This window comes from Mus caroli, unplaced genomic scaffold (assembly GCF_978045245.1).
Source record: "Mus caroli unplaced genomic scaffold, Mus_caroli_1 scaffold_9, whole genome shotgun sequence".
Classification (NCBI taxonomy): Eukaryota; Metazoa; Chordata; class Mammalia; order Rodentia; family Muridae; genus Mus; species Mus caroli.
In genome coordinates, this window is record NW_028227264.1 from 85,141,819 (window position 1) to 85,167,027 (window position 25,209).

A 25,209-nucleotide genomic window follows, 5' to 3' on the forward strand; every position below is an offset into this window, starting at 1 on the left:
AACCAGGAATAGCCACTACAATCCACCCCTTGTCAACTTGACACAAATAATATCTCATGTTCACCTGAAACAGTAACAAGGCTGTGAATATGCCTAACATGATATAACTATCCCTTGTATAATCGCAAACACATTTGTAAATTTACAATGGGGCAATGTCCCTTGAGAACATCCTTTTAGTGTCTCAATTTAAATACAAATTGATGTTAAAGAAATTGGAAGAAAGACAAATGTATTCGTTAGCAAACTAAGACAGGAGCATTCATGTTACTTTATAATCCTCATTTCTGCAACATTACGTGGCCTTAATTGGTATTTATAACTACCTTCCTCTACTAGCCATTCTGTATTTCCTTCACCTTCGGCAAGCACCTCAGCAGGTCTTGGAACTTTTCCTGGAGGATTGACCCATACCTTCATTCCTGATGGATCTGTGTCCTTTGCCATCCCACTTGGATTAGGCTGTTGTAGTTTCCCATTTACTTTAATCACAGCACATGGTAGTCCTAAGAGATGCCCTAAGGGATCTCCTACACTCCAGACATAATCCTGTTTACCTCCATTGTGGAGAGGCAATCCAGTTTCCCTGTGGTAATCTGTATCTATCACCCCTCCTAACACTGTTATTCCTTTTTTAGCCTGTTGGTTTAAGGGCATTAGAAGCCCAAAATGACCAGGGGGAAGTCTGAGCTTCCAGTTCAATAGAATGTTTGTTGTAGCTCCAGGTAGGAGCACTTCCCCCTCTGGAGCCAAAACTTCTAGGCCAGCAGAACCTAGAGTTATAGGGACAGGAAGCAAAAATTTTCCTAGAGAGTCACTAGGAGTGATAGTGAGTAGAACTATTCCCTTTCCCATCCCCTTGATTCCTGGACCCATGGATCCTGGCTATGGGTGAAACTGTATCATATATCAAAGGCTGATTCAAAGCATATACTGCCTTCTGAAGAATTCTGCCCCAGCCTTCCATGCTGTTACCACATAATTGGCGCTGTAACTGCGTCTTTAAAAGACCATTCCATCTTTCTATCAGACCAGCTGCTTCAGGATGATGGGGACCGTGGTAAGACCAGTGAATTCCATGGCCGTGGGCCCACTGTCGCACTTCTCTGGCTGTGAAATGAGTTCTTTGGTCAGAAGCAATACTGTGTGGAATACCATGACGATAGATAAGGCATTCTGTCAGTCCATGGATGGTGGTTTTAACAGAGGCATTACATACAGGAAAGACAAATCCATAACCAGAATAAGTATCTACTCCAGTTAACAACAAAACGCTGCTCTTTCCATGAAGGAAGTGGTCCAATGTAGTCAACCTGCCACCAGGTTGCTGGCTGGTCACCTCAAGGAATGGTGCCATATCTGGGGCTCAGTGTTAGTTTCTGCTATTGGCAAATCTGACATTCAGCAGCAGCTATAGCCAGGTCAGCCTTGGTGAGTGGAAGCCCGTGTTGCTGAGCCCAAGCATAACCTCCATCTCGACCACTATGGCTGTTGCGGCCTGCCCACAGTCCACAACACAAACGGTTCAACCGAGAATGGCAGTTCGAGCTGAAAAGAGAGGAATCTAGACGGGGCGGAAGAAAGAATGGGGCCAAGACGATTTCATGTTCAAAGCCCCCTTTTTAATTCCAACATTCAGTTATAAAGGAAGGGGGAGGGAACCCAATTTCCCACCAAGTAACTTGGGATCCAGTAGCAGGACGAACACGTGTGTGCCTCCAAGCAGCAAAGCGGACAGGGTCCAGCAGTGGGCGCAGCAGAACGAATGAGCAGGAAACTCCACCCTTGAGCAAGCAGGTTCAAGCAGGTGGGGGAAGGGAGACCACATCTCCTCCCATTAGTTAACAAAAAAATAAAAAAAGAAAAGGCTGGCCTGAGGCAGAAAAATTATCTATGCTAAATAGTTCTGCCTGAGTTCTTAGGGCTAAAGAAAAAACCTGTTTTCGTGGGATTCCCTATCTTTTCTGATGATAAACTGTATCTGGCTAAGACTGTCTTTAAAGCACTAACAGAATAGTGCTGAGCTGTAGGCTCTTACTTTATATTGCTAATTAGTGCTGAATAGGTAACTACCTGGTTGCATTTTAAGTAGGGCGTTGGAACCCTGGCTAAGTTTGACAGAACAAATTTAGAATAACACTGAGCTGATATTCCTCCGCAATTTTGGATGACAGGTGGGGAAACAGGGAGAAGGGGCAAGACTGGCTGGCTCCTTAGTACAAGGCCAATTGGCTTTTTTATTTGGGTGGGAGGCAGTGAAGGGCTTGCCCTTTTGACAGTACGGTCTCCAACCTCTCTCCCCCCTATTAATTAAGTTTAAATAGGCAACGCTTAACTGAGGTGATCAAATGATTTTCTCATCCGTAGAAGAGTGGGCCTTTAACCTTGGCTTGGGTGGACATTGACCCGATTCCTCCCGTGGGTGTTGTCAGGACCCACATCTGTGGCTCTTGGTATCTTTTGGGGAGGGGAGGCAGAGCCTTAGGTATTTTTGTTTTTTAGCTGGAATCAGATACCAACCTCCTTCAAATCAGGTGTGTCGCACAGGGAACTCAGAAACGGTCAAACTGGACCTTCCCCCGCAGTAATCTCCTGCACCAAGCGGTAGCCATACTGTATTCATATGATCACGAATCAGTACGCGCAGGTCTGAGTCCTGCGTGGTCTCTAGTGGAGACTTGTCAACCTCAGATTTAGCAAGGCCTAGACAAGAATTATGTCATTAGTAACGCCACGAATTGTGGCTAAAATAGGAGCTGGAAGTCTTTCCTCCTCATCCCTGTTATTCCCTAGCCTGAGGAACTAAGAACACCTTGCAGTAACAGCAAGGGTGAAAAGCCAGAGGCCAGCTAAGGGGCTAAGCCCGTCTATCAAAATAAAAACTAATCTCTGTAAATATATGAAATTTCTACTTCCCTAGCTCTCTTGGTAAATCTAAGTTCCATCTCAGACTGAAAGCCACGTGCTGGAATGTCCTTGGAAGGGAGATAGCAGTATCTGTTTGCTCTTGGGGTAGGGGAAGGCACGCCTGCAGGTCCGGCCGGAGAATGTAGATTGATCTACTTGAAAAAAGAAAGAAATCTAGACAATGAGAGAGTAGCAATGCAAATTTTCTTTTTGGAGAAATCCAGGTACTTATTCAGATGCAAATTGTAAAGCTAAAGCTAGTCTCCGGCCTCCTGTAGGGGATTTGGCTCAGAGGAAAACAGCGTTTCTGGGAGCTTCCATTCCCAGCTGAATTCTAAGCACAAGAGGAATTTTAGTCTTTAGAAAGATACTTACGAGAAGAGACAGAATCTGTGTTTACCTGACGAATTAATCTCTCTGGTAGCCATCGTGCTCCATCTTCATCTCGTGAAAAAACACAAACCGAGCCTCTTCCCCAGATTAGAACTGGATCCAGACCCTTCCATTCATTAGTCAGGGGGTCCTTCCATTTTACCAATGCATAAGAATTAGAAGTAACTGGATGCCAATGGCAATCCGCTGCAGACTGACCTTTAATGTCAGTTTGCAAAAAGTTTAGGACAAATAAGGTGAAGGCAAGATGAGCCTTTGGTGACCTTGGGGGATATAGATGCCCCTCTTTTGTTTTAAAAAGCCAGTTCTTTAAGGTGCTATGAGCACGTTCAACTATTCCTTGTCCCATGGGGTTGTAAGGAATTCCAGTCTTATGTTTGATACCGAATTCTTTACAGAATGCAATAAAGTTTTTACTAGAATAAGATAGCCCGTTATCTGTCTTAATAAGTTTAGGCAACCCCATGGCATTAAAGGCTTGTAGGCAATGATCAATTACGTTTTTTGAAGCCTCCCCTGTATGCAGAGAAGCAAAGAGAAATCCTGAACAGGTATCAATGCAAACATGTATATATTTTAGTTTTCCAAATTCTGCATAATGGGTTACATCCATTTGCCAAATATGATTAGGCATAAGGCCTCTAGGATTGACTCCTAGATGTGGCACTGGAGATAATGTAATACATTTAGGACATTGTTTTACAATCATTCTTGCTTGCTCCTTAGTGATCTTATGTCGGAGCCTTAGGGTATGGCTAGAGAGATGAAACCTTTCATGATCACGTTGGGCCAGAGCAACAGGATCTGAAACTAAAGCTTCTCCTATTAGAGCTCTGTCAATGCGATCATTACCCTCGGCCAGAGGCCCAGGAAGACCAGAGTGAGACCGTATATGGCCAATATAAAACGGATTTTTCCGGGCAAGAATGATGTTTTGCAATTCTGAAAATAAGGATCCTGACAGCGTATTGAAGTTAAATGTACCACAGGTTTCCAATAAGGGTACTGACTGAGCAACATATAAACTGTCAGTAAAGATATTAAAAGCCTCATGTACAGACTGAAAGACCTTTAGTACTGCTGTTAATTCGGCTAGCTGAGCCGAGAGACCAGGAGTTTCTACGATAACCTGTTGATTATTAATAAGATATCCAGCTCGCCCTTTAGAGGAGCCATCAGTAAAAATCAATAGAGCATTATTTAAAGGCTGTAAAGAAGTCATCTTAGGAAATATCATATCATGTACATTTAAAAATTTTATCAATCTGTCTTGGGGGTAGTGGCTGTCTATAGTTCCATTAAACCCTATTTGTGCAAGCAACCAATCTGTACTATGCTGTTTCAGCCAAGTGTCCTGACTTACGCTGTAAGGCTGAACAATGATATCTGGCTCTTTTCCGAAATAAGTCAATGCCTGCCTTCTTCCAGTGATAATCATCTGAGCCACTGCTTCATGATATGGCAAGATATTACGTTTGGGAGAAATCCTCGAATGTATCCACATTATAGGAAATTTTTGCCATAGCAGTCCCGTAGGCACATGAGTCGTATTAAAAATTAACAGGTGCAGCGGCAAGAGTAATCTATATAGGTAACGAATTGCTCTTCAATAGACTTTTCCACTAGCTGTAAGGCCAGCAATCCTCCTGAGGTTAGGGATCTAGGGGAAGTGGGATCAGAACTCCCTTTAAGAATATCAAATAAAGGTTTCAACTCCCCTGTAGTAAGCTTTAAATAGGGGCGAAGCCAGTTAATATCACCTAACAATTTTTGAAAATCATTTAAGGTCCTTAAGTTATCTCTACGAATAACGATCTTCTGGGGAAAAACAGCTTGATCAGTGAGTCTAAAACCCAAATAATTATAAGGATCCTGAGTTTGTACCTTTTCAGAAGCAATTTGCAATCCCTTATCAGCTAGGGCTTTTTGTAAACCTTTATAACACAAAAGCAATTCTTGGGGGTCCTTTCCCGCCATCAAGACATCATCTGTGAAATGAACGATGTAAATATTTGGCCATTGTTGTCTAACAGGCTGAATTGCTTTCGCCACAAACCTTTGACATAATGTGGGACTATTAGCCATCCCCTGCGGGAGAACTGTCCATTGATATCTTTTCATGGGTTCCTTGAAATTTACAGAAGGAACACTAAAAGCAAATCTCTCACAATCCTTTGGATGTAAAGGGATGGTAAAGAAACAATCTTTCAAATCTATAACAATCTTATAATATCCCTTAGGAATGGCTACTGGGGAGGGGAGCCCCGGTTGTAAGGTTCCCATAAGTACCATGGTTTCATTAACCTTTCTTAAGTCTTGTAATAGTCTCCATTTTTCAGATTTCTTCCTGATAATGAAAATGGGTGTATTCCAGGGAGAATGAGACTCCACCAAATGTTCTGCTTCTAACTGCTCCTGCACTAGCAAAGAAGCGGCCTCTATTTTCTCTTTAGGTAAAGACCACTGATCCACCCACACCGGAATATCATTACGCCATTGAATTTTTTCGGCGTGGGATGCAGGCAAGATAGTGGTCGCTATTGAAAATACTTTAAACCTCTCATGTTAGAGTGGGGATTAAGATCCTCAAAGGTCTTAATTCCCTGTCCTTTCTTTACTAGTTCACGACCAGGCAGGGGTCCCTGCCTGAATGTCTGCTCAGTCACCATCTCCTTAGAACTGCACAGAATAACACCCATCTGTGACAACAGATCTCTTCCCCACAGGGTCACAGGCAAATTTGACATAACATACGGCTGAATCTTTCCTGATTTCCCTTCCTCATCTCTCCAGGTTAGCAATTTGGAACTACGTTTTGGGTTACTGGCGTACCCAATTCCTTGAAGGTGAGTCAAGGAAACAGTCAAGGGCCAGTTTGAGGGCCAGTCCTGCCCTCTTATAATCGTTACATCGGCCCTGGTATCTATTAATCCTTCAAAGCCTTTTCCATCAAGAGTCAATTTAAGGTTAGGTCTCTGATTAGTGATAGATTTCACCCAATTTACGCCCGAGGAGTCAAAATTATTTTGAACTTCCTCATTTTCAAAGAATCTATACAGTGATTGGCGAAAATGGATCAAAGTAAGTTGAGCAATTTTCTGATTAGCAGGTATAGTTATAACACCACAAGGGCAAGTGGCTATGATTTTAAGTTCTCCCTCATAATCATTATTTATAACACCTGGATAAATCTGCAGGCCTTCTACAATAGAACTGCTTCGTCCTAAGAGAAAGCCACAGGTTTCTACGGGCAGTGGTCCAAAGACTCTGGTAGGCAGAGTTTGGACTCCCACTTCTGCGGTTAATACTGCGTGGACAGTGGAACAGAGGTCTAGTCTTGCATTTCCTGGGTTTGACCTGACAAGCTCAAGAATTGATCTTGTTGGCTGGGCAGCAGATTTATAGCCCCATAAGCTGTCTTCTTTGAGTAACTCGGGGCCTGGGGCTGACCCCTTTCCTCGTTTCCCGGCACCGGGTGGCTGAAAACCCTTGGTTTATGCTTACAATCTTTTGCCCAGTGGCGGCCCTTCCCACACTGGGGACATATTCCTGGGGTACGGCCTGTTTGTCTACCCTTGGCGCCCTTGTTCTTGGGACAATTCCTTCTAAAATGATCCAAACTTCCACAATTAAAGCATGCAATATTCCCTCGTTTCCTCGAGAACATTGCTTGCGAGTGGGTTCCCTGCGAGAACTCTGCAGGAAGGCCCGATGTCTGCACAAAGACGGACATATCCCGCCAAATCTGTCTGTCCCTTATGCGGTTGAATTGCAGCTCGGCAAATTGCATTAGCATTCTCATAAGCCAGTTGCATAACGAAGGGACTACCCGTATCTGGACTTCCAAGGATTCTACTAGCTGAAATCAACAGCCTGTCCACAAAGTCCTGATATGGTTCATCAGAACCCTGCCGAATGCTAGCTAAACTTCCACCAATATCTCCTTTAACTGGCAACCTTCCCCAAGCACTTCGTGCGGCTGTCGCAATTTGCGCATACACTGCAACGGGAAAATCAATCTGATTTGTCTGTCCCTCATATGGACCCTCTCCTAAAAGCATGTTGCTATCCCAGTCTGAGTTACCAGCCTGAGCATTAGAAGCAGCAGTTTTCTTACTGGCGTCTCGCCATTCAGAATCCCAAAGCAAAAAATCTCCTCCTGACAGGGTAGCCTTGGAAAGAGTCTTCCAATCTGAGGGGGTTAAGTGTGACTCCACAACTGTGTCCAGTAATGCTTGAGTGAATGGGGCTGAAGGACCATATTGCACAACAGCCGCCTTTAACTCTTTTATCAACTTGAAATCCAAGGTCTGGTAATGTCTGGCCCTAGTATCTTGCTGATCAACTACCTCGACCACAGGAAAGGCTAGCGTATTAGACGAATTCTGTCCTTTCCCACGAGCCTGACTCACAACTCTTTCTAGCGGCACCTGATGAACTACAGAAGAGTTACTCTTCTCCGCTTCTGAGATCTTTTTTAGTTCCCAAAGCTCATTAGTCAGCCTCTGAAGCTTAATCTCAAACTCTAACTCGCTTAGCCGTGTGTCCCTATGAGTAGCACCTCCCAAAGTGGTGACTATAGGTGAAGCGGGAGATTCACAAGAGGACCAATTCTCATTAAGGTAATGGGCAATTCCTCTATCTGAGTGATTTTTGTTAAAATTCAGTCCATCATCAGAGTTTCTACATTTATCAATTTTTGAGTTAAGAAGATCTTTTCCTGAGGAGGCCTTCTCTGATAGGCACTCCTCCTGAGATACCACAAGCTCCGCCTGAGGGCAATTTAGCCCTGGAGAAGTTGCATCTTTTATAGCATCATTTACGAGCATCCAGAGGCCTAGGGTAAAATTATCTGTCTGAGCGATTTTCAAGGCCTCACCAACTTTCTCCCAGGTTCCACAATCTATCATTTCTTCTTCCTTGAACCATGGACAACAGCTATCTATCTTATCTAAAAAATTTTTTACTAATTGTACTTCAAGCCTTACTCCTCTGGCCTGAAACAACTCCTGAAAACTAAAAACAACCGCCTGATCCATGACTTTAAACCCTTCCTTCTTCCACCTAAGCAGCTTTCTAAAAAGCTGCGGCACACCACCTGTTTCCGTATCTAGTTCCGATTAACAAGCTGCTGAACCAAGCAGAACCAGTGTTGGGTTAGCACTGATTCAAACTTAATTCGTATCCTTTCTTGTGGAGCTCCACACAGCAGCCGTTTCTCTTAGCATCTTCTGCCATTCTTCAGGTCCCAGTTCTGGCGCCAAACTGTTGCGACCTGCCCGCAGTCCACAACACAAACGGTTCAACCGAGAATGGCAGTTCGAGCTGAAAAGAGAGGAATCTAGATGGGGCGGAAGAAAGAATGGGGCCAAGACGATTTCATGTTCAAAGCCCCCTTTTTAATTCCAACATTCAGTTATAAAGGAAGGGGGAGGGAACCCAATTTCCTGCCAAGTAACTCGGGATCCAGTAGCAGGACGAACACATGTGTGCCTCCAAGCAGCAAAGCCGACAGGGTCCAGCAGTGGGCGCAGCAGAACGAATGAGCAGGAAACTCCACCCTTGAGCAAGCAGGTTCAAGCAGGTGGGGGAAGGGAGACCACAATGGCCACATTGTTCATGTGCCCAGTGAGCAATGACAGGGATGGCCGGGGAGAGAGGCTGACTGTCCACAGAATGGGTCACCTTATCCACTTGATTATTGAACTCCTCATCGGCTGAAATCACCTTTTGGTGAGCATTTACATGGGACACAAATATCTTCACATCCTTTGCCCATTTGGAGAGATCTATCCACTTACTTCTTCCCCAGATGTCTTTCTCACCAATTTTCCAATTGTGATCTTTCCAAGTCCCTGACCATCCAGCCAATCCATTGACTACAGCCCATGAGTCAGTGAATAATCGTACATCTGGCCATTTCTTCTTATAAACAAACTGTAATACCATGTGTTCTGCCCGAAGTTCTGCCCACTGTGAAGATTTCCTTTCATCTGTGTCTTTCAGGGTTGTCCCAGAAAGGGGTTATAATGCTACAGCTGTCCACTTCTGGGTGGTGCCTGCATAACATGCAGAGCCATCAGTAAACCAGGCCCTAGTCTTCTCCTCTTTGATCAGCCAATCATAGGGAACACCCCATGAGGCTATAGACACATGCTTAGCAGCAGATAGCATTGTAACAGGAGTAGAAACCACAGGCATTTGAGCAAGTTCTTCATGTAACTTACTTGTGCCTTCAGGACCTGCTCTGGCCTGACCACGTACATACCGCTTCCATTTGATAATAGACTGCTGCTGTGCACGTCCCACTTTATGACTTGCAGGGTCTGATAGTACCCAGCTCATGATGGGTAGTTCAGGTCGCATAGTAACTTGGTGTCCTATTGTCAAACGTTCAGTTTCCACTAAGGCCCAAGAGCAGGCCAAGAGCTGTTTTTCAAAGGGAGAATAGTTGTCTGCAGATGATGGTAGAGCTTTGCTCCAAAATCCCAAAGGTCTTTTCTGTGATTCACCTACAGGGGCCTGCAAGGGGCTCCAAACAGCATCTCTATCAGCCACAGACACCTCAAGTACCATTGGGTCTGCTGGGTCATATGGTCCAAGTGGTAGAGCAGCCTGCACAGCAGCCTGAACCTGTTGAAGGGCCTTCTCCTGTTCCAGGCCCCACACAAAGCTAGCAGCTTTCTGAGTCACTTGGTGAATAGGCCTAAGTAACACACCCAAGTGAGGGTTGTGTTGTCTCCAGAATCCAAATAGACACACTAAACGTTACAAATGAGTCCAAAGTGGTTGGTACTTCCTGCTCACTTGGGCCAATCAGCATAATGTCATCAATATAGTGCACCAATGTGATATTTTGTGGAAGAGCCAAACGATCAAGATCCCTTCTAACTAAATTATGACACAGGGCAGGAGAGTTAATATATCCTTGAGGCAAAATTGTGAAGGTATACTGTTGGCCTTGCCAACTGAAAGCAAATTGCTTCTGGTGGTCCTTATGGACAGATACTGAGAAGAAGGCATTTGCCAGATCAATAGCCACATACCAGGTGCCCGGAGCTGTGTTAATTTGCTCAAGTAACAAAACTACATCTGGTACAGCAGCTGCAATTGGAGTTACTACCTGATTTAGTTTTCGATAATCAACTGTCATTCTCCATGATCCATCTGTCTTCTGCACTGGCCAGATAGGAGAGTTAAAGGGAGATGTGGTGGAAACCACCACCCCTGCATCTTTCAAGTCCTTGATAGTGGCAGTAATTTCTGCAATTCCTCCAGGAATACGATACTGTTTTTGAGTCACTATTTTCTTTGGCAGAGGCAACTCTAAAGGCTTCCATTTAGCCTTTCCAACCATAATAGCCCTCACTCTATAGTTTAGGGAACCAATATGAGAATTCTGCCAATTTCTGAGTACTATCCCAGTTATACATTCTGGAACTGGGAAAATGACCACAGGATGTGTTTGGGGACCTACTGGACCTACTGTAAGTTGGACATCAGTCAAAACTCCATTAATCACCTGCCCTCCATAAGCCCGTATTTTAACGGGAGGGCAACAATGTTTCTTGAGATCTCCTGGGATCAGTGTCAACTCAGAACCAGTATCCAATAGACCCCAGAAAGTCTGATTATTTCCTTTCCCCCAGTTTACAGTTACCCTTGTAAAAGGCCGTGGGTCCCTCTGGGGAAGAACTGGAGAAAGAGTAACAGCAAAACTTGTAGGTGTCTTATCAAGATCCTTAAGGGAACCTGGCCACCCCTTCATTCAAGGGGTTCCGATCTTCAAACTGGCTCAAATTTGGAAGTTGATTCACTGGCTGAGGTTGCCATTTACCACGATCTAATGTAACCTTTCTTTCATTTGAGAATTTTTTCTGCTTATAAAGATCAAACAGATATGCAGTAGGCTTCCTATGTATTTCGTTCCTGAAAACACTGTGATAGATTAGCCAGTACCAAAGGTCCAAGTGAGTCATGCCATTATAAATTTCACCTCTCCTGTGCTGACCATTACTGGTTATGTTATTATAAACATTGTTTTGTCTATGCTGTCCATTATAACTACTAGGATCACCTTGTCTCTGGCGATTCAGTGCTGCCACCTGGCCCTTGTTACCTCGGAATCCAATTAAACCCATTGAATTTAATTCATCTAATTGAGCATCAGCATCTCCAATGCTAAGATCTGGCACAAGGAAAAGGGCAAGAACAAAACTCTTCAAATGTGCTGGTGCCCCTCTCACCAGTTGGCGTCTTACAGAGCTGATAAAGGGCATATCTTCTGGACCTTCCCATTGTGGAAGATTAGGTTTTACACAATATGTCCACTCTAGCATTGCAATTTCCCTAAGTCTTAAAATCCCTTTGTCAACACTAAGCCATGGAGTATCTGGCATCTCCAAGTCATTTCCAGTAGGCCATCTTTTGATAAACATGTTCAGCAAAAATTCAAACAAACTTTTGACACCTCTTTTAATTTTTCAAGCTTCCATATTAAACCTAGAATCTCCACTCAGAGGGCCCATGTCAATAAACTCAGTCTGCTCTAGTTTTATGTTCCTTCCACCCTTATCCCACACCCTTAAAATCCATTCCCACACATATTTGCCAGGTTTCTGCTTGAGTGAATTAGCAAACTCATTAAGCTCCTTAGTAGTGTAGCGAATTTCCTCATGGACTACACTTCCTACCTCCCCTCTAGGAGCCTGTTTTGCTTTGAGTCTGGTTACAAGTCTAGAAGAAACTATTGGTGGGCCTTGAGAAACATAAGTATTGTCTTGTCTGGCATTTTCTTCAGTGAAAGTTGCTGCTGGTTTATCAGACTCTGCAGAATTAATTTCCTCATGTGGGGAAGGCATTATTTCAAGTGGTGGAGCTGAGGGCACTACTTCCTCAGGTGGGGCAAACCCTTGAGAATCTGAAGATTTAAAATTCTCAGCTTCAACATGGTTTCTCACACATCCCCATCCCAAGTTCTAGGATCGCATTCTTTGGCAATTAGTGCCCTTACTTTAACCGTCGACACGCTCTGAGGCTGAGACTTGAATTTTTGCTGTAGTTCAGCTAACCTTACAATGAGGGTTTCAGTTTGATTTCCGGCAACTTGAGCTCTATGGCTGCAGGAGAGAAGATTCTCTTCAAGGACACACTTAGCAACTTTTAGATCGTTTAGTGTGTCTGAAGCCTTTCGATTTTATCACACAACTCCTTCCTTTCATCATTTTTTCCAAGATGCTCAGAGCAGCCAGGCAGTAAAATCATTTTTCGATTTTCCCCCAATCTTGTAGAAAGCTTTGTACACCGAATCACCTAATTCATCAAGAAAATGAAGGGCATTAGCTTCTTTGAAATATAGTTTCAACCATGGGTCTTCAAAATTCTCTGAGCTCCCAAAAGGGACAGAATCTGGAGAGGTTTCAGTAGTTGAAAGCACTGGTGGATCAACAAGCCAATTCCAGCATTTTAAAAGATTCATCCTTCTACTTCTGCTCCTAGAACTACTCCTGGTACCAGCTTCTGTATTGGTATACAGAAGTTCTCTGTATTGGTATACAGGGTTCTCTAGAGTCACAGAACTTATGAATAGTCTCTATATAATAAAGGAATTTATTGATGACTTACAGTCTGCAGTCCAATTCCCAACAATGGTTCAGTAGTAGCTGTGAATGGAAGTCCAAGGATCTAGAAGTTACTCAGTCCCACAGGGCATGCAGGGAAAGGAGCAAGAGTGAAACTTCCTTCTTCCAATGTCCTTATATGGTCTCCAGCAGAAGGTGTAGCCCAGATTAAAAGTGTGTTTCATCATACCTTTAATCCCAGATAACCTTGAACTCAGAGATCTCCCTGTCTTAATCTTCTGAAATCCATAGCCACTATGCTTCAAGATCTCCATACCAAGATCCAGATCAGAAATTTCTATCTCCCAGCCTCCAGATTAGGGTCACTTCACTGGTGAACCTTCCAATTCTGGATTGTAGTTCATTCCAAATATAGTCAAGTTGACAACCAGGAATAGCCACAGCAGCCCCCAACTGCCACTTCAGTAAGGTGCCAGGTCTGCACTTAATGGCCATGCCGAAATCTATATGTTTATATTACACTCTGCATTTCCCAGTTCGTGTGCTCACCCAAGGGGAAGCTGTGTGTAAGTTGGCTTTAGGTGAAATATCCTGAAACTCGAAATAGTGCTCAGGCTCTGGAGGTCTCGATGATGCACACATGGGAGAGACCTGAAGGGTTCACTCCCCTGTGCACTGAGCATAGGAAAGCACAAGATGTTGAGCAGAACAGTGCGATAGGACAGGGCCAGCCAGAAATGGAGATCATGGTGGCATCCCAGAATCTAGAGACCCTATTCCAGCTGTGGAGCTCCACCCTCTTTCACATATACCTGCATGTGTTTCAAAGCCAGTGGGGATTCTAGGTAAACAGTGTCACCAGGCAGGCAGCCCTCCCGGACCTGTGTTTTTCTTTAGCACTTGATTTGTTTTTCCTGTCCAACTCAACGGCTTAAAGACTCAGTAACCTTGAGGATATATCTTCAGTGTCTTAGATATCTCCTTCTAATCCTTAAAAAAAAAACACCCTACAGGGTGGCATGGGGGTACTGATGAGGCAATTTCTCTCTGCTCTCCCCTGCTAGCCCTGATCTCTCTAGAATTCTCCAGCTGAGATGTTTTAGTCCAGTAGCAAACTACCATGAGGCTTCAGGGGTGAGACTGCCATTTGCTGAAGCCACAAACTAACTACTGTATTTGTATCACACCCCTTGCCACATCATGTCAGCCATGCACAGAGAGCAGTAGGTCCTAATTGGCTGTGCGGAACAGTGGTTTTTTGTTTTGTTTTGTTTTGTTTCTTTGTTTGTTTTTGGACTTCACACTCGTGCGTAACTACCCCTGAGATAGGTCAAGAATAGTATCCGAATGCAGGAACTGAGAGGCAGAAACAAGAGTAGAGGCCATGAGGGGTGGGTGCTCTTTCCTGGCTTCTTCACCAGGATTTCCTAGTACGTTTACTACTCACAGCTGTGCTTCCACCCACATTGGCCTAAACACAGTCAGGCACTGTTCACGATAGTGTACTACAGACTCACTTGACAATATTATAAGGGCATTTTCTCAACAAATATTTTCATCAGGAATGTCTTAAACTTCACCCAATTGCCAGAAAACTACCCAACCCAGATGGGGTTGGCAATCCCTCTCTGTCATGCCAGACACTTCAGAGTGTGACCCGTCCTCACTCCAGGAACAGTAGACAGCCTGATCTTGTCTCCTGTCACATTTTCACTCATACATCTATCAGGTGTCTCAGCCGCTCACCCCTGCCCCCTCCCCCATCAATTTTATCCACCATATGCTTAATATCTGGGATTCAATGCTGCTGTCTTCATCTGGTCATTAGACCAGGATGGTCATTAGAGTCACTCTGGAACTTAAGTTCCCACAGTGACTAGAGGGTCTGGACTCTCCCTATCCCAGAGTCAGCATGAGATAAAGCCCAATGGCACATGTGAGCTCTTTCCTCTCACCACCCGAAAGGACATGTGATCCATTAGCTTCCTGACACACAACATGCTGATGTCCCATAGTCAATGGTCTTGGCCACTCTTAATGGCCACTGACAATCTCAAGTGCAGTTTTAGTCATGCAAGAAAAGGGAAAGGGTCCATAATTATGCCATCTCTGTATTTGCTCCTGTGTCCTTCCCTCCTGGGGCTTATTGTTCTTTTCCTAGTTGCAATCTACCCAGGGAGGTCTCATCAGTAGGAATTTTGCAGAAGGGGTCAGCCTGCCATTGTCCATGGCACCTGGGGTTCCCTCCCCTTGCATCTGATACCTGCCCCTCCTTCAGCTTCTCCTCTGTAGAGGATGATGCTGTGCTACAGAGGCTGGTGCATATGAGGCCAGGAAGGTCATGGATCCCTGACTATGAGGGCAGTGGGTCATTGTTGCTGAGGATCACATCTCAAGATGACAGCACTGAACAGAAAGTGAAATTCTCCTGCCTGAGCAAAGATGCAGAAAAGAGGTGAGGTGAGGCTGTCGTACACAGGGACAAGCGTCCAGATGGAACCTAAGATGATCTGTAACCTGTTGAGGGAAAACAATCAAGGCTCTAATGACCCACCTCAAAGTCTCTTGTGGTTCAGAAGGACACCCAGGGCATAAGCTCTGTGATTGCTTTATCAGGATAGAGCATCTGCCAAGGCATTCAGGACTGCACATGCTCTGGAAGATCCCGTGCCAGCTGCAAGATGGCCTGAGCAGCTGTGCTGCCCACATCTACTGCAGAAGCACGGGAGCCAATAGATTGTCCTCTGACAAGGCCATTCTGCCCTTGACACTGATGTGATGACTCCCCTGTCTCCATATGAATACACCTAGCCTGCCCCACAAGCATGATACTGTCACTACAGGGACACTAAGGACAAGGAAGACTATGACAGTAGGATGCTGGATGCAGTCATGATTGTTTCACACTCTAATGCTGACAAAAGAGTCTCAGGCCTCAAAGGAGATGGACTTCAAGTGTGAAAGCTGAGTGTCACTCCTGGATCTGAGTCAACACCAAGATTCAGGAATCCAGGAGCTTTGGATGTTGGATGCTTCTGTCCACAGTGGGAGAGTGGTAAGTCCTGGGTCGCATTCACTCTGTGAAGGTGCACAGGGGACAAAATAGTCTTGTCTCCCTGGACATCAGGGTCCAAATGATAATGGGCATCTCCATTTGGGAAAAGGGTTAGGAGAAGGAGCAGGAGATGCATATATCCCAACCACTTGAAAGTCGTGAAGTTTGAGAGGGAACCCTGAAGCCTGAATCACTGTGAAACATGCTGTCTGCTGGTACCAGAATCCTTCCTGACAAGAGAATCTTAGAAGCTAGTGGAGGCTCAGGGCATGCATATATCCTGACCTCTTGAAGGTCACCTAGTTTGACAGGGAACCTCTAAGGCATGAATCACTGTGAAACATGTTGTCTGCCAGAGCCAAGAGTCCTTCCTGAAAGCAGAATACACTCCCAAAACACCAGAGCCCAAAAATAATGGTGAATAAGGTGGCAGGTATTCTGATGACCTATAACACCATCAGGAGCCCTGAGGCTCACCTCCTTCTGTAACCGAACGTAAGGCATATCAGTGCAGGTCACTCCAGGACAACTGTCACTGTTCAAAAAATTCCTGCAGACAGGAAAGCTAAGGAGATCTCTTCCTTGCTGCCTTTGTCTTCTCAGGAAGCTTGAGAACTTAAGTCCCTCCAGATTTCTTAACATGTTCTGAACTCTTTGCTACTCCAGTGTTTCAGTACTCTCCAACTCGTAGGAAATAGAAGACCACAGACATTTGTGACTCTGAACCTATCTAACTGAGCTTTCACTGCTCAAACAAAGAGAGTGGACTGAGATTTATAAGGCCTCTCCATAAATACTGTCCAGAATCAAGCTCTGGGGAAGTTCACTGAGCAAGAATGTGTAGTACCTTGGATGGACTCTGGGATCTGGGATATGAAGTGTGTCCTCATTAGGGCCAGAAGACACAGGAGTATTTGAGTAGACACAAAAGACATGGTGTCATGGTATGGAGTCCAAGGTCAAGGGAAGGTACTGAGAACCGTGGGCCCTGTGTAAGTGAACCTGGACATGAACAGCGTGGGTGGGCATGGACTCGTTCACTTCGGGCTGCAGTGTTGTCACCATCTCCCACAGAAGCACATGTTCCAGTACACTATCCTCTAACAAGGTTATTCTGGCCTTCAACCTCATGTGATGATTGCCCTGTCTCCATATAGGAGACCTGGCCTTACTAGGTGCTACTGTCACTGAGGTGACAGTAAGGACAGGAGGAATGTAACAGTAGGGAGCTTCATGAAAAAAATGATGGGAGCCCAGCTGTACCTGGAAGGTACATGGTGCAACCTGTGATCTGCTCTTCAAATCTTCATTTTATGCTGGAGTCTTCCTAGTGACAGCCCTGTCACCAAATGACAGTGACTTCTCCATGACTCTCTTTCATCCTTGCTTCTCATGCTTGAGACTGAAGAGCCTAGAGGAGGGCCTCGACAGATCAGTCAGTGGGTGTCCCCTGACCACTGCCACTGCATTTTCTTGGGATTGTGTTTTAAGTGTGGGATATCTGAGAGAGCTGGGCTCCTAGTTCTTGTCATGTAGTCTATTCCTCACTTACTGAACTGTTCCTACTCCAGGCCTCCAGTAGCATCATGGGGTTCACTGTTCCCTTCACAGGCCTGACTTCATTTTTACTCAAAAGGAGTTAGAATCAGATCTGAGATGTGACCCCAGCTTCTAGACTGTCTTTCTTCAGTGGTGTGCTCTGTGCTTTGGTCAGTTGCCCTTCTGTAGGCATAGTGATGTGCAAGGCCATCACTAGGTGCTGGATCCCAGGATCGTTAGTGTCATGGACAAGCTCTACAGAAGGAACTGACACTCTGGCAGAGTCCAGGGCATTCAGGAAGACAAAGATGGGGAGGCAAGCCCACATCAAAACAGGTGAAAGAAGTAATGAAACTGGGAGCTTCCATCCTAGTACAGGTTGTTGAGAAACACACTCCCTGTAACGACAGCTCTGCTGGGCTGAGCCAGGACAGATAAAAGACATGAGAAAGAGGGCCAAGAGTGCAGTCACAGGACAGGCAACCATCACGAATGATTTTAGTATGGACACAGATGCTCTGGCTTTTATGTTAAAAGTTCTCCATAAAGAGTTCATTGTAATGTGTCCTGCAGCTTCCAAGGGACGCCAAGCAAACAGTTTTGAGGAGCAATGTATACATTAAGGTATGCAGGTCCAAATCTGTGGCTTGAGATAGATCACACAACAAATGAGGTTTCTGGGTCTCTTCATTGTGCAGCCTGCTGCACCCTTAGGTCACCTGAATCAGTTATTCTTCCCATTGCATCTTCCCAGTACTCTTTTTATATAGCTGACAGGGCATGCTGTCTCCAGACAGATATATAGATAGTACCATTACATTGTCCACTGCATTTAGGAGGATACTCATGTTCTATGATGAAATTTACATGCTTTGAAATGTTAGTTCAATCAGTTATGACAAGTGTATGATATTCCTAGTATATATGCTTGGGAACATTATCATTTCAAAGAGAATCTATACTTTTCTCTCTCTCTGGAGTCTGACTTTTGTGCACAGTAGAATTCAGTTGGTCAGTGGTGGGCTGGTTTGTTAGACTCCGGCATGTCCTCATCTCTTTAGGGATGCTTCTGAGTATGGATGGGCTTTCTGCAGGCCTCTTTTTCCTTAATGTGACCTGGTTTTGAGCCCTCAGCTTGTGTTCAGGAAAATGCATTTGCAATTAGTACTCATCGGATGACACATGAGAGAATTCTCAGTGACAGCCCTCCCTGGTACACAGAGGCTGCCATTCTCTGGGTCCTGGTGCACATATAACTCTTTTAGGTGAGAAGATACAGGTTTATTTATAAGAACTCTGGATCTGCAACTTGGACATTGTATTCTATTAGCTTCTACAACTTGAAGAGTGTTATCAGTTTTAATGTATCCATGAGCAATGTTAGGTTTTGGCAGTACTTTATGGCTGCCACTATCTCCCTGAATATTTTCTTCCCCTCTTCCTCCTGCAGGAGGCTATTCTCCATTATCAGGTCAAACATGTTTCCTTCTAGAGCACACTCTACTACTAGATGGACCTGCTCGGATGTTAATCTAGAACCTGGAAGAGGCTGATGTTAGGATGGTGTAGTGAACAAGGTCAAGGTTGTGATGCACCCTCTTATGCTTGCTTACTGTCTCAGTTGGTTCTTTGTCTTGCCTCTTACAGAGGACCCACTTTCTTGGAAGGCATATGGGGGATTTTTGTGTTCAGACAGTTCTTGAAGCAACAGAGCCTTGACAGGGAAGCCCTGATTCTCCTGCACAGTCTCTAAGCACACAATTGTCTAGAGATGATGAGGTTACTTTGTGAAATATTCCTTAGGTCTCAGGGGCATTTCCTATGGGATATGCTGCTGTAGACACATGGGGGCAGACACATCTCCAGAAGGGAGGGGCCAGGCTATATCTGGGCTCTTCGTTGAACAATGTAAAGCAATTGTACCAATGGAAGTATTTCTTGCCACATGAGTCCTGATATTGTCAGGATAACAGGCCCATACTCTCCTGTGGGCCAGCTCTAAAGGAGGCTAAAGTTGGGTACAACCAGAGATAAAGAGATGTGTTGGAGATGAGGGTGACATAGGGCGTTGATTCTCAGGCTTTGCTTAAGTTATAGATCCATGCTCAAGCGCATTGTGTATCTATTCTTTGATAATCAAATATGGCCCCATTATTTTGCCATATTGATTCTTTTTCAGGGATTCCAATATCTTGTTGGCATTAAACCCCATGCCTCAGAGCATGTCTATAATGTTAGAATCTGGATAGGTCTCCTTTTGGGTATATAGTTCACATATCATAACCCATGGCTGTCTCTCACTGTCTTCAGTGGAGGATCTCATCTCTGGAAATCTGTGAGGATCTGAAGAATTCGATTTTCAAGTATCGCAGAGAACTGAGTTAAAAAGTCATAGGTCCCTGTGACAATCTTTTTCTTCTGTCTCTTTTATGGTGATAACATAGAGTAGCATGTCCAGACGCCACATATCTGCCCCCTTGCTATCATTTGGCTTCCCTAGGATGAGCTCTGGTGAAAAGAAGCACTTGATCCTATACAGCCATGGCATAAAGGGGCCAGGTCTGTCAACTCAATGTTTCTTTCTGAATCTATGAGCATATTTAAAGATTTTAATGTAAGGATTGACAATGTCAAGGTTGTGGCAGTATTTTATGGCTGCTACAATCTGCCTGAATATATTTTTTGCATCTTCCTCCTGCAGCAGGCCATCCTTCATTATCAGGTCAAACATGTTTCCTGCTAGCGCACAGTCTGCAACTAGATGGACCTGCTTGGATGTTTCTCTAGAACCTGGAAGAGGCTGCTGAGGTTAGAATGGTGTAGTGAACAAGGTCAAGGTTGTGATGCACCCTCCCATGTTTGTTTACTCTTTCACTAGGTTCTGTACCCTGCCTCTTCCAGTGGACCCACTTTCATGAAAGATATATAGTGGGTTTTTGCCTTCAGAAAACTCTAGAAGTAACAGAGGCTTTAGAGGCCAGCCCTGATTCTCCTGCTCACTCTCTTAAAGCATGCAATCTTCCCTGAGGGAGTGATAAGTTTTCTTGCCCAAGTCTTGCTCAGGTGGCAGGGACATTTCCTCTACCCGTATGCTGCTGCAGACACATGGGACAGCACCACATTTCTGGAATTGACTGCTCAGGCACTATCTGGGCCCTCCTTCTTGGAACAATGTAAAGCAATGGCAAGAAAGGAAGCATTTCTTGTCACTTGTGTCCTGATAGATTTAGGGTAACAGTCCATGCTCTCCTGAGAGTCATATGTGGAGGAAGCCAAAGATAGGATCAGTGACCTTTCACTTTGGTGGAAGAGCAGAGTTAAAGGGAAATATGTTGGTGATGGAAGTGGCATAGGAAATGAACATACAGGCTTAGTTGAAATCGTAGATCCATGCTCAAGCGCATTGTGTATCTGTTCTTTTATAATCAAATATGGCCCCATCTTTTTACCATATTCATTCCTTTTGCAGGGATTCCAATATCTCGTTGGCATTAAACCCCATGCCTCAGAACATGTATAGAATATTAGAATCTGGATATGTCTCCTTTTGGGTATATAGTTCACATATCATAACCCATGGCTGTCTCTCACTGTCTTCAGTGGAGGACCTCATCTCTGGAAATCTGCGAGGATATGAAGAATTAGGTTTTCAAGTATCTCAGAGAGGTGAGTTAGAAAGTCATAGGTCCCTGTGACAGTCTTTTTCTTCTGTCTCTTTTATGGTGATAACATAAAGCCGCATGTCCAGACTCCACATATCTGCCCCCTTGCCATCATATGGCTTCCCCAAGGTGAGCTAATGTGAAAAGAATCACATGGTCCTACAGTGCCATGGCAGTAATTGGCCAGGTCTATCAACTTCACATCACTCTATGAATCTATGAGTATATTAAAAGGGTTTAATGTCAGGATTGACAATGTCAAGGTTGTGGCAATACTTTATGACTGCTACTATCTGCCTGAATGTTTTCTTTGCATCTTCCTCATTCGGCAGGCCATCCTTCATTATCAGGTCAAACATGTTTCCTCATGGATTGCTGGGATCCGTGGCCTCAGCCTTTGCCTTTGGTTATTTTCTAGCTTACATAAACAATCCTTTTGAACATTCGTGGTCATAACAGTAAGAATGTTTGTAGGTAAAGAGGAAAGTGTGACCATTGGTTCCAGGACAAGAAGTTTGCCACCTGACCTTTAGAGAGCCCGTGTGCTCTTCCCCCTTCCCTTGGAGCTTAATCTTCCTTATGCTTATATTGCCACTCTTGAATAACCTTTTTTAGAGCTTGATCAGTATGATTGACTTGCTCTCATTCTTTGTGTCTCTTTCCCTCCCACTCTCTCACTCCCTTGTTCTGGGTCCCTGGTGATTATCTGCAGAGGAGCACTGGAGTATACTCAGTAACTTGATGGACCCACTTTGATGTTACTAGAACCTGGAAGAGGTTAGTGATGTTAGACTGATATAGTGTGACACGTGTTGATATTTCTGACAGGATTCTCCTGACGGGCTGCTCAATGTTCTCTACAGCTTTTATGGTCATGGCAGCCTGTGGTTTTCTGTGGCAGGCAAGATTCTCAGTACCAAATGCACCCTGGACAATTGGAAAAAGGATCATATACTGATTCCTGCATTGGTTCTTTCCGTGGATGCTGGCCATAAGGATAGGTTTTCTACATTGCTCATGACAGTACTCTACACAGTTTATCCCTTGCTTCCCACCCACTTTACAAGATATATTGCTTTTTCCATTCCACATCTGGTCCTCATTGCACTTTCCTGATTGGTCAGGTAGGGTGCTTAGGAATTGGAAAGAACTTACAGACTCTGAGGGATACTCCTACCTTGGCACAAATAATTCCAAGATCCAGTCTGACACACCGTTACCTAGCTTTCTAAAAAACTGGGAAAATTCTATCCTGAAGTTGTGAGACAGAAGGTTCCCATGTTCTACTGCTCCAATTCTTAATTTGAATGGCCTTTGAGAGATGTCAATTCTAGGATGTTGGTTCTCCCCCCCCCCCCGAGTAGTTTTGTTTTAGTTAAGGTTTTAACAGGCTGGAAGGAAGGCAGTTGGTGAGAGATGTTCTATGTACAGAGAGGAAAGCACTTTGTGAGAGATGCCCTATGTATAGGCAGGAAAGCAATGGGAGAAAGACACTCATTGTAGAGGAGGAAGGCAGTAGGAGAAAAATAACTATGTACAGGGAGGATGGCAGTTGGTGACAATTCTCTAAGTTCCACTGATCTCATGTTCATCTGGGCTCATCCAGATGTTTAGATTAGACACTTGGATTCTAGCTATGTTTGGCTCACCTACGGAGGCATCTACCAAGGAGAGGAGAAAATCCCTATGGAAAGCACTGCCCAATATTAAAAGAGTTCTTCCAAGTTTTAATAGCTTAGTGCACTCTATTCTAATATTCCTAAATGAGCCCCTCAAAGATGCATAAACTTTTCAGAAATTCGGGCTTCTAGTAGAATGCTTTCCCTTAGGTAACACTGGGACCCCTGAGGACTCCAATGCAGATAGAGGTCTGATTTTCCTTGTCTTAATTCAAAGGAATCAGAAGGGATTAAATATCTTTCACTGACAATTCTGACCAGTCATGTCTGAGCATTTAAATATATGAACCAACTGTTTATTGTGCCAATAAAGATATGAGAATTTTGGCCCATGACCCCCTAGGCAGGCTGCGACCTTCCTCACTCCACCAGGAAGAGGCTTGAGAGGATCCTGGGCAAGCCAGCGTCTAGTGATCTGGTTGTCCATGGGGCCAAGAGGCTGGACAGCTGTCCTCCATGGAGCATCAGCTGTGTCTACTGTGTGTCAGCTCCACCATCTCCAAGTGACTGCCTTACCTGCTTCACCCCAGAATACTTTGCTTTGCTTTGTTAGAACTGAGGAAGGAGAGACACTGAACAATAAAGAATGGCAACTGCAGGCCTCAGCCCCATGAACAGTGCCCATTAGGAAAAGAACAGTAACTTTGTTGGAAAGATACAGATGGCTCAAGAGATCATGTACTTTACTTCTGCCCTGATGGTCACAGCAATGAGACAGAGTGTCTGAGGGAAGGATAATTTTGTCCTTGTTCACACAAGAGGTGAGTTAGGGTAATTAATTACTGTAGAACAAGGGATATTTCTCATCATCATCATCAACTACAACAACAACCACAAGTGACTTAGTGATAGACAGAGGACTCTGAAAGTAGTCATTTTGAGAGTCTAATAGGCCAGGAATGTCTGCTGAGGCTATGGTATATGTAGTAGTTTGGCACCTTCTCAGCTGGCTGAAGAAATAGGACATGCTGGCTTGAGGAGCGAACAGGATACAAGCAAGCAAGATCCAACTCCTCCTGGAGTGAGCCAGGCAACAAATACTGACATCTATGACTATGGTAGGAGTGCAAAGCCAAGAAGAGCTTGCTGACCATAGTTAGGACAGAGGCAGTATATAGGTCTAGCTGGTAGGAAGTTGAGCATCCTTGTGAGGGGATTATAGAAAAGATGAGAAAGAAGACTAGAGACAAAAGTTACCAGTAATGGGCATATACCCCAGAAATGCTCCAACATATGACTACACTATGTTCATAGCAGCCTCGTTTATAATAGCCAGCATCTGGAAACAACCCAGATGCCTCTCAACAGAAGAATAGATACAGAAAGTGTGACCAATTTACACAGTGGAGTACTACTTAGAGTTTAAAAGCAATGGTTTCATGAAATTTGCAGGCAAATGGATGGAACTAGAAAATATCATCCTGAGTAAGGTAACCCAGACAAAACCCAGGCAAAAGAACACATATGGTGTGTACTCACTAATAAGTGGGTATTAGCTCAAAAGTTCACAATGACTATGATACAACCTGTGGCCTCCCTTCCCCCAGCCTGGAACCTGCCTGCTCTAGGGTGGAGCTACCGGCTCATTCGTCCTGCCACGCCCACTGCTGGAACCTGACTCTGCTGCCTGGAGGCACACACGTGTTTGTCCTGCTACTGGACCCTGAGTTACTTGGCGGGAAATTGGGTTCCCTCCCCCTTCCTTTATAAACTGAGTGTTTGGAAATATTAAATTGAGCCTCGATCAGAACTTGTTGTCCTGGCTTCATTCTTTTCTTCCGCCCTATCTAGTTACCTCTCTTTGCAGGGAACTGCCATTCTCAGTTGAACCGTTCGTGTTGTGGACCGCGGGCGGGCCGCAACAACAACCCACAGACTATATGGAGCATAGGAGGAAGAAAGACCAGGGTGTGGATGCTTCAGTCCTGCATTGAGGGTGGACCAAGATGATTGCAGGAAGGAGAGGGAGACAGGGACCTGGTAGGCAGAGAGGAGCGAAGGAAATAAGGCAGGCAGTATCTGTTACTAAAGGGGATGGGAGAGAGCTAGAGAGGGACAGGAAATGGAATAAAAACATGTAACAGGGAGGGGATGAGGAACTAGAGACAGCCACTGGAAGGTCCCAGACACCAGGGAAGTGAGAGGCTCTCAGGACACAACGGGGATGACTTTAGCCAAAACGTTCAGAGAAGGGGGAGACAGAACCCTGTAGAGACCACCTGCAGTAGAGAGGCCCACACACCCATCTCAAAGGTTTTAACCCAAAAATGATCCTGCCAAATGGAAGAAAAGAGACAAATAATTTGAGCAGAGATTGAAAAAAGGGCCATCTGGAGACTGTCCCTACTTGGGATCCATTGCGGCTGCTGACAACAAATCTGACACTGTTGCCC

The 25,209-nt window shown here is 44.6% G+C and overlaps 1 long non-coding RNA gene across 1 annotated transcript; it reads left to right on the top strand.

Annotated features, from left to right (window-relative positions):
- The first annotated feature begins 15,599 nt into the window (after positions 1-15,599).
- LOC147002707 (uncharacterized) lies at positions 15,600-22,014 on the top strand. Its single transcript, XR_015048540.1, has 3 exons — positions 15,600-15,936; positions 20,945-21,141; positions 21,850-22,014. It is a non-coding gene; the product is annotated as an uncharacterized LOC147002707 (long non-coding RNA).
- Positions 22,015-25,209: the final 3,195 nt, after the last annotated feature.